The sequence below is a fragment of the Jaculus jaculus genome, chromosome 2 (genome assembly GCF_020740685.1).
Source record: "Jaculus jaculus isolate mJacJac1 chromosome 2, mJacJac1.mat.Y.cur, whole genome shotgun sequence".
Classification (NCBI taxonomy): Eukaryota; Metazoa; Chordata; class Mammalia; order Rodentia; family Dipodidae; genus Jaculus; species Jaculus jaculus.
The window spans coordinates 122,531,286-122,542,086 of record NC_059103.1 but is presented as its reverse complement, the minus strand read 5'-3'; the positions used below and the strand labels follow the sequence as shown (position 1 = coordinate 122,542,086).

Here is a 10,801-nt window from a genome sequence, read left to right as displayed (position 1 = left end):
TCTTTCTCTCTGTGTCTGTCGCTCTCAAATAAATAAATAAAAAATTAAAAAAAAAAAAAAAGAAAAAGGCCCTTCTTACCAGCTGTTCACTCAATAACATGGGCCTTCATTAAAAAAAAATAAAAATAAAAAAATAAAAAAAATAAAAAAAAAATATTTTTTGTTTATTTATTTTCAAGGAGAAAGAGAAAAGAGACAGAGAAAATGGGCATACCAGGGCCTCTAGCCACCACAAAGGAACTCCAGATATATGTGCCACCTTGTGTGTCTGTCTTTACATGGGTACTGGTGAATCAAACCCAGGTCCTTAGGCTTTGCAGGCGAGTGTCTTAACTGCTGAGCCACCTGTCCAACCCTGAAAACTCAGATTGGTAAATAAAGGTAATAGTCATGAGAATATACTTTTACTCATCATAAATGGTTGTTTGCTTATCCCAATCACTACTTACCATGTGTGCTTTAGTCATGTTTTATGCCCATTTTATCATTAGTGAACATGAACAATATTTACTACCGCATGTTTACCAATAATCCCTTCATAAGATCTATATTCTTTTCTTTTTTAAATATGGAACACTTCACGAATTTGTGTGTCATCCTTGCGCAGGGGCTATGCTAATCTTCTCTGTATCATTCCAATTTTAGTATATGTGCTGCCGAAGCAAGCACAAGATCTATATTCTTATCTCGAACCTTCTACCACAAAATCAGACATAGATTAGAGAAGCAATCACCAAATACTAAATATCTGCATTTGAAGATCATAAGCTTTCTCTGGGCACTGGGAAAAATAACTGAAAGAGCCTAGCCCATTTTCCTCCTTTCTGCTATCATTTCAGAGTTATAAGAGAAACATCATGCATCCAGGCAAATGAAAAAAGATGAAGCAGCTAGATGAATTACACACTTCTTATCAATGCTAAGTCCAAAAAGAAAATGTACTGTGAGCTGGAGGGATGGCTTAGCTGTTAAGGCTTTTGCCTGCAAAGCCAAAGGACACAGGTTCAATTCCCCAGGACCCACATTAGCTGGATGCACAAGGGGGCACATGCATCTGGAGTTCATTTGCAGTGGCTGGAGGCCCTGACGTGCCCATTCTCTCTCTCTCTCTCTCTCTCTCTCTCTCTCTCTCTCTATCTATCTATCTATATATATATATATGTATATATATATATATATCTTTCTCTGTCAAATAAATAAATAAATATAAAATATTTTAAAGATGTACTGCAACCAAAAAAAAATACCAAGAAAACTACTTGTGATTAAGAATCCTATAACCTGAGCTGAGCTGGAAGCTTCCTCCCTGTTGACCAGGTTGTCATGATGCTAGAAAAAGCAATGCAGCCTGTTGGAGGAAAAAGTTATCAAAGGTGAGAGGTTAACCAGCAGTGGACCCTGCAAACTTTAAAGTTTGACAGCCAGGCCAAATGTACCAACTAGTACAATGGTCCATGTATATTATGAGGGAAACCAACTGCTCTCTGGTTAAATGTGAGGCTACTCCACAGGAGGGAATTCCTGACTGGCATTGAAAAATCTAATCAAAAGCCTATGGCCATTGGGCAGCCCCTAATGCCATCCAGTGGCTCCGCGGTTACACCCCAGGATGGATTAGCAATGAGAGTCCAAGTAAATCTTGAGAAGGCAATACTCCACAGCTAAAGTGGCTATTTCTAAAAATATATGTGGATCATTCCCTACATAAAAGCCTCTCAGAAGCACTAATATTCACCATAAAAACTATAAGCTATATACATAGAAAATGCATATATGTACAAACCGCAAAATGTTATTCCCCTGGCTTCTAAATAAATTTAGCTCTGGTTGACTTAACCAGATGTTATACCAAGGATGATGTAAAAAGAGCCCAGGAACCATGTCTTAAACAAGAAACCAATCTTTTAGGATCTAGCCTAATGTCACATTCACTAAATTTAATTGATTTATTGTTTTTTTAAGTTTTCTGAGTCACCAGGGGATGATCAACATCAATTTAAAATTGTCATGTCCAAGCAACAGCTAGGAAAGGTAACTTACTGTGAGTCATTGGATAATTTATTTCCTCAATCTGTGTTTCAGAGTATACCTTCTTCCCTCCTCTATGAGAACCATGTCTACCTTAACAGACAAAATTGATGAGTTGGTTTTTAGTTCTGTCACAGATTATGTGCTTTACTGCTGATTTTTGACTCATTTAGTTTTATCATTTTGTTGATTAAGTTTAAATCTGAAATTTTTAAAAAGTTAAAGAAATGAACACCTAACAAAATTACAAAAAAAAATACAAATGGAATTTCACATTGATTTTCCACTTTGCTATGCCCCAGTTTTATTTTCTACTTTGCTATGCCCCAGAAAAGTGCTTGTGTCCAGAAAAGTGGCGGTATTACATTATTTTCAATTTCTATGCTTCTTAGTTCTTCAATTTGCAAGACAATGTAGTCACTCTTGGGGTGTCTGTGTGGCAGATGTAACTCTGGGCTAGATCTTTGCTATGACTTAGACATAATGAGCTGTGATATATCAAAGCAAATTTCTCTCAGAACAAAATGTTTAACCCGAGGCACACAAAACTGAACCAGCTCTGCAGATGAGATCCACAGTCATAAACTTGGATGGGGAAGAAATGGAAAGCTTCGTATGCACTAACCAGTAACTGAGTTGTAACATGTTCTTCAGTTAGAAATGTAGGCTACAATTCACAGTGATATTTCAAGACCCATGGCTTCGTTAGCAGCAGAAATCACATGCATTCTCATAATACATTCACTGATGTAAATATCTCTAAAATTGCTCATGTATCTTTGTACATTAAAAATATTATGCTTGGGCAAAAGAGATGGCTTAGAAGTTAAGGCACTTAACTGCAAAGCCTAAAAACCCAGGTTCAATTCCCCAGTCCCCAAGTAAAGTCAGATGCACAAAGTGATGTATGCATTTGAAGTTCATTTGCAGTGGCAAGAGGCCCTGGCATGCCCACTTTCTCTCTCTCTCGTTCACTCTCTTTCTGTCTCTCTCTCTTTCTCTCATTCTTTCTCTCTGTTTCTGCTTGCAAATAAATGAAATTATGAAAAGAGAAAATATAACACTTAATTGAAATATAGCAATTAATATTACTTTATGTTTAAATAATGAAACACATTACCTCATCACATATTTTTAACATTGAAAACTTTTCATTGAAATTTATTCACCATATAATTCTATATATGTCATTTTATATGCCTAAACATTGTCATAAGAACTATGAACTGTGTTAAATTTTGCTATAAGCCAGTTTGCCTGCTTTTCCAGTTTTTACAATCAAACTCCAAATTTCTTAAACTTTCATTTAAGTTTTGTGATTTTCCCTGTTGACTAGCTGTCATAATGCTATAAGGTCATTAGCTACCTTAGCTAGCAGTGGACACTGCAAGATGCATGGTGGGACTGGGCATGATGGCGCACGCCTTTAGTCCCAGCACTTGGGAAGTCTGCAGAGGTAGGAAGATAGCTGTGAGTTCAAGGTCAGCCTGAGACTACATAGTGAATTCCAGGTCAGCCTGGGCTAGAGGGAGACCCTATCTTGAAAAAAAAAACAAAACAAAATTACATGGTGAAATATGCCAACTGGTAAAATGGTGGCATGTCTGTTCTGGGCATAACCAAGTGTTCTCTGAATGGACTGGAGGCTCACTTCACAGGAGGGAATCCATTTCTGAAATTGAAAATCTAATCAAAAGCCTATGACTGAAGGTTATAAACCCTGGGACCAAGCTACTACTGTTGTTTGGTCAAGTGGATATCTTATGCCCACCAAATTATTCTCTAAATATTAGTGATTATGCCCCAATATCAATGCTACTTTTTGTCTTAATTAAAAAACTTCTCAACAACCAGGCATGGGGCACACGCCTTTAATCCCAGCACTTGGTTGGGAGGCAGAGGTAGGAGGATCACTGTGAGTTTGAGGCCACCCTGAGACTACATAGTTAATTCCAGGTCAGCCTGGACCAGAGTGAGACCCTACCTTGAACCCCCCACCAAAAAAAAAAAAAAAAAAAAAAAAAAAAAACTCTCTTCAGAAGACAGTAACTACAGGGGAAATTCAAAACTCATCATAGGGCTAAGAAGAGGCAGTGAAAAAATGTTTAGCACTAAATGAGACATCTCTATCACACCCTCCAATGCTTCAGGACCATTGCAGAAGAGTTGGCACAAAGAATGTAAGAGACAAAGGTTAGGTGGAGTGCTCTGGAATGTTACAGTCCAGATACAAAGTTGCCAGAGCATTCCTCATCTCACAGTGGCTGTCACTACCTACACAAGACCTGTATGACAGGAGGAAAAAAAAAATTGATGACATTAAAATAGAAGAGATTTGCATTTTACGTCATTGATGGTTATCAATTTACAGGGGAAGGGGCAGGGATGGAATGTGGTGGGTGGATTCAGGTGTCCCCCATTAACTTAGGTGTTCTGAGTGCAGGTTCCCAGCTGATGGAGATGTGGGAATTAACAGTTCCTGGAGGCAGTGTATTGTTGGGGGCCGGCTTATGGGTGATGAAGGGATTTGGTGGAGGGAGGGTTTGGGAGGAGGAAAAGGGGAGTAGTGAGAGGGGATTATGACCATGGTATATTTTCTGTATTTATGGAAACTGTCAATAAAACATTTGAAAAGTTAAAATAAGATTTCTGATAATCTGGCAGTTCATGTTTCACAATACTTTCCCATTATCAGAGAAGCAATCCATCAAGTCTGTGTGTCAACACCTGCTATAGCAAGTCTTCCACCCCAAACCCTCTCAGAGGTTTTCAACTGAAATGCCCTCTGACACTCTGAAATTCTCTTGGTGTTGTAGGAACAAAATAGAACTTTTAGCATTGAAAATATAGTAATGAAATAAAAACTTAATGATTGTGCTCAGAAACAGAACTGAGAAGAAAAGAATCAGTGAATGGGAAGGTGGGTGATCATGTTAACAAATTACCCAACCTGAATGAGAGAGAGAGAGAGAGAATTTATTAGAAGGAGGCAGAGCTTAAAGAACTTGAACCCCTATAGGAAATAAATCTAACATTACTATTGTCAGAGTCCCAAAAAAAGAACAGCAATAGAGTGGTTCTAAAAGTATACTCAAGGAACAGTGGTGGAAAAGTTCCCCAAATTAGCAAGAACTAGTACCATAATTCAAGAAGCTGGTTGAACCTAAAATGGCTAAGCCCATAAAACACATACTGAGGCAAGTCAGAAAAATTCTCAGGACTAAAGGTGAACAATGGAATTTTGAAACAAAAAGACAGAATCAGAGAATAATAGTTCTAACCACAGCAGATTTCCCATAAAAGACTATGTTTATACTAAAACACAGTTCTCACCTCAAACAGAGTAAAAGATAGTTTATTCTAGATTTAAATAAGTGACCATGGCATAGGATCACAGGTTTATATTTTCCCAAATACCATGTTTCAACATGGTACCAATTTAACCAAGTTTTTAGTCATTGAATAAAAGGAAGTCATACACCAAGACATTTTACAAACACATTGGTGGAAACAGCGGGTAGGCAGGTGACAGGGGATCTCTATTTTAGGCTTTAGCTGTTATCTGATAGCATCCTTAGCCTTTGGATTGGTGGATGGTAATAGTCTGATAATATAAAAAAAAAAAAGGTGTCATGTGATAGTAACAAGATGTTAGGTCAAATGTAGAGATGGACAATCAAAGGCTATTAAGAGGACCAAAGATATCACAATGTAATTTAGTTCTAGTCCTGTAGTAATCTAACTCCACACTCAGTCAATCAGCCTTACAGAATCTTTACTCTCTAAATCTTTTCCCCAGGAACATCCCAGAGTGAATGAAAGGTTTACATTTTTCAGGCACTGAAGGAAAAGAATGATAATCCTATATGGAAATATTTCACATTGCTGGCAGAAACTACTAGACCAAAAGCAGCTTATGAGAAGAAAGGTTTATTTTGGCTTACAGACTCGAGTGTAAGCTCCATGATGGCAGAGGAAAATGATGCTATGAGTAGAGGATGGACATCACCTCCTGACCAACATCAGCTGGACAACATCAGCAGGAGAGTGTGCCAAACACTGACAAGGGGAAACTGGCAATATCACCCATAAGCCGACCCCCAACAATGCACTGCCTCCAGGAGCTATTAATTCCCACATCTCCATCAGCTAGGAACCTGCTGCATTCAGAACACCTAAGTTAATGGGGGACACCTGAATCCACCCACCACATTCCATCCCTGGTCTGCCCCCATAAATTGATAACCATCAATGATGTAAAATGCAATGCATTCAGTGCAACTTTAAAAGTCCCTCTTATTTTATCAATTCCAATGATGTTTGTGGTGGTTTGAATAGATTCCCACACCCCCAGTCTATTCAGCTGTTTATTAGTTTGTAGTTTGCATTGGCAGCCACCTGGCTGAAGGCAGTGTCACTGGGAAGATCTCAAGGTGTGGGTTTGAGATTTCAATCTAATCATATGCAAAGTATGCTTACCTAGAGTTCCTGAAGCGTGCTGTGTGGCTTCTGGCTTTTGGCTTGTGCTTCTCTGTGTGTTGGGTCCTGTGAAAACCAGCCAGCTTCTTCTGCCATTATGGAACTTCCCCTGGATCTATAAGCTTCAATAAATCCCTTCCTCCATAACTGTGCCTAGTCTGGAAGTTTTTCTCAGTGAACCTGAAGTTGTCTGCTACAATATTCAAACATTCCCATAGTCCAAGATCTTTTAGCTGAGTCATAATACAAAAAAAAAAAAAAATCCCCCCAAAACTCATAATGGCAAAAAAGTAAATGTTCACATTGCAAAAGATGGCATTGGGCAGAGCAAAGAAATATTCAACCAATACAAGATTTAAAACAACCAGGGGAAACATGAAACTCTGTAGCTCCAAATCCAACAACTCTAACTAGCAACAAGTCTCTAAGCCTGATAATTCTAATGAGCAACAAGTCTGTGGAGTTCCAGTTCCACCTCTCCAGCTAGGCTACTCACAGTCCTGATAAACTTTATTTGGGGCTGGCAGCGTTCCTTAGCAGCCATCTTGTGGTCCCAGCATCTCCACTGGGTCTCCACTTCAACCCACAGTCCATCTTCAATGCTCCATTGGGTTTCCATGAAGGCATTGAGTAAACATGCTTCACACTGCCCATGGCCATTTCTAAAGCACAAGACTATGTCACAAATTCAATGACTCATTCTTTCCTGCATTTTGGTACTCCATAATACCAGATGGGGTGCCAATTTGTTAATCCAGGGGGGGACAGGGATAAAGCAGAATTTGAAAAATAGGATTCTCCTTCAGCATTCAGGCCCCTTCAAAAGACTGCATTCTTTCTGTTGCCCCAGTGCAGGTCAGCTGGCCCAATCTCAATGGTTGTAATCTCTAATACAATTGCAACTGAATGGGCAGCAGTTTCAGCTCAAAGATTTCATTTTTCCTGTGTCATGTCCCTCTGCTCACATCAATCTGTTTCTGTGCAAAGCAATCCTGCCTAAGTTCTCAGGACATGGGTATAACAGCAAGCCTCCCACACAGACTGCTTCTAGCTCAGTTCAGGCAAACCTCTTTCTCACTCTTTCAAGCCAAACCTCACAGTCCATAGTTCTTACTGCATTCAGGTCATTCAACTGTGACCAGAATAGTCCATCAAGCTGTACTTACAGCACTGCAAGGCATCTCTTAGGCTAAGGTTTCAAATCCTTCCACATTCCTCTTGAAAATAAGCTCCAAAAGGCCGAAGCCACACAGTCAGGTATCTAGCAGCAATCCCACTCATCTGTTACCAACTTTCCTATTGTGGTCAGGTTCACATTGCTGGCAGAAATAACCTAGTCAAAATCAGCTTGTAGCCGGGCGTGGTGGCACACACCTTTAATCCCAGCACTCAGGAGGCAGAAGTAGGAGGATCACCATGAGTTCAAGGCCACCCTGAGACTCCATAGTGAATTCCAGGTCAGCCTGGGCTAGAGTGAGACCCTACCTAAAAAAAAAAATAAATAAATAAATAAAGCAGCTTGTGGGAAGAAAGGTTTATTTTGGCTTACAGACTCAAAAGGAAGCTCCATGATGGCAGGGGAAAATGATAGCATGAGCAGAGGGTGGACATCACCTCCTGGCCAGCATCAGATCAGACAGACAACATCAGCAAGACAGTGTTCCAAACACTAGCATGGGGAAACTGGTAATAATACCCATAAGCCTGCCCCCCAAAATGCACTGCCTCCAGGAGCTGTTAATTCCCAAATCTCTGTCAGCTGGGAACCTGCATTCAGAACATCTAAGTTTATGGGGGACACCCGACTCAAACCACCACACTTTGGGAAGTAAGAAAAGATGTAGAAATTTTCAGAGGAATGAAAACTAATAGAACTTATTGACATCATACCTACACTAAAGGAAAAAAAAATTAGGAAACAAAAGGGACAATAAGAGAACATCAAGAAGGGAGAACAGGGCTGAAGAGATGGCTTTGTTGTTAAGACAGTTGCCTATAAAGCCTAAGGACCCAGGTTTGACTCCCCAGTACATATGTAAGCCAGCTGCACAAAGTAGCACATCCATCTGGAGTTTGTGTGCAGTGGTTGGAGGCCCTGGTGTGCCTCTCTCTCCCTCTCAAATAAATAAATAAATATTTTTTAAAAAGAAGTGAAGATACATTATGCAAAAATATAGATAAATAAAACACTTTCCTTCTCTAAATTGTCATTGAAAAATGAGATAAAAATTATAGTCAAGGGCTGGAGAGATGGCATAGTGGTTAAGCACTTTCCTATGAAGCCTAAGGATCCCAGTTCAAGGCTCGATTCCCCAGGACCCATGTTAGCCAGATGCACAAGGGGGCACACGCATCTGGAGTTCATTTGCAGTGGCTGGAGGCCATGGAGCGCCCATTCTCTTTCTCTATAGCTGCCTTTCTTTCTCTGTCTGTCACTCTCAAATAAATAAATAAAAATAAACAAAAAAATTATAATCAAGTCTTACTTGGAGATGAATATGACTTGCTTAGGGGTAAGGCATGAAAAATTGACTTTTTCTCAATCTGTTCTGCTTTCGAAAGTTTTTTTTTTTTTTTTCTTTCTCTGATATCAAAACTTCAATGTCTCTCTTCTATCACCCACCTTGGAAAATGGCTTTTCTCCAACAATTCCTGGTTTATTGAAAGTCTAGCAATAAATAAATAAAAATGAGTGTCATCTACCATCTTGTCTTCTTAGTGAAATTATTAATGCTAGGATTTTTTCCCTTGAATTAATTTGGTTATTTTTATTTTTTCTCATGTATTTCTGTCTTTCTATGGTTTACATGGCATCTGTTTTTGTTTTTTGAGGTAGGGCCTCACTCTAGCACAGGCTGACTTGAAATTTACTGTGTAGTCTCAGGGTGGCCTCAAACTTATGGTGATCCTCCTACCTCTGCCTCCCAAGTGCTGGGATTAAAGGTGTACACCACCATACCCAGCTAGTTTACATGATATTTTTTGTGCACATGTATGCATGCGTGTTTAGTGTATGTGTGTGCTGGATATGGTATGTGTGATGTGTGGTTCATGCACATGCATGTGCACTGGTGTGCATGCACCCTTTGCATGTATGTGGAGGCCAGAGAAGAATACTGGCTATCCTCCTATTGTTCATCCACATATTTCTTTCCTTGAGACAAGGTCTTTCCCTCAACTGAAAGCTGCTGTCCACCAGCAATCCCAGACCATGCCAATAGAACCTGGTAGAATCCACTCACAAGAGGCTCTCATGCTTATGTGTCAAGCACTCTTAACTACTAAGCCATCTCCCAAGCCCTACATGAACATTTTCAAGAATTTTGTTTTGACTAATCCAATGATTTTGCATGCATCACTATATGCAGCTTTGTAATGGTTGCTCTACATAGTACATACTTTTTAGTGACTTTTTATTGCTGTGATCAAATACCAGACAAGAAGCAACTTAAGGGAAGAAGGGCTTACTTTGTATCACAGTCCATTATGACAGAAAAGACACCACATCAGGAATGAGAGGCAGTTGAACAGATTGTGTCACAGTCAGAAAGTAGAGAGAGAAATGCTGGTGCTCACCTCACATGTTCCTTTTTATTCAGTTCAAGACCTCAGCCTGTTGGATGGTGCTATCCACGATCAGAGTATGTCTTTCCTCCTCAATAAAAACTTCCTGGAAACATAGACATACCAAGAGGTGTATGTACATGGTGATTTTAAGTCCAGTCAAATTGACAATGCAGATTTCGCATCACAACTTTTCAGTCTTCTGGTGCCATCATTTTATCAGCTTGAGTAAGGTCTAAAAATGTTACATCATTTCTTGTCACTTTGGCATCACTTATTATATATCAAAAGAAACCACACTCCAAACAAGTATATGGAAAGAAATAATAAAGATTAGCATAGAAATTAATGAGATGGAAATGGAAAGGAAAATATAAGAATCAATGAAACAGAGTTAATTCTTTGGAAGAATAAGCATGATTGACAAACCCTTGGCCTAATTGGCCCAAAAAAAAGAATAATTGGGGTGGTTTGAATGAAAGGTAACTGCTACAATATCCAAATTTACAGAGGATGATTAGGCCTAGTTAAAAACCTCTATTTTATACTTTAAAGAGTCCAGAAATGAATAAATTTATAGGCACATATAAGTGGTCAAAAGTAAACCAGGACTAAAACCCCTTAAACACGTTGGTAATAAGTCATGGGATTGAAGCAGTAATTAAGAGACTAAAAAGTTTAGGCCCAGGTAGATTTACTGCTGAATTATAATAGACTTTTGGCAACATTT

At 39.1% G+C, this 10,801-nt stretch overlaps 1 non-coding gene across 1 annotated transcript; it reads right to left on the bottom strand.

Moving 5' to 3' along the window:
• Positions 1 to 562: 562 nt before the first annotated feature.
• Positions 563 to 669, bottom strand: LOC123458952. Its single transcript, XR_006635885.1, has one exon. It is a non-coding gene; the product is annotated as a U6 spliceosomal RNA (small nuclear RNA).
• Positions 670 to 10,801: the final 10,132 nt, after the last annotated feature.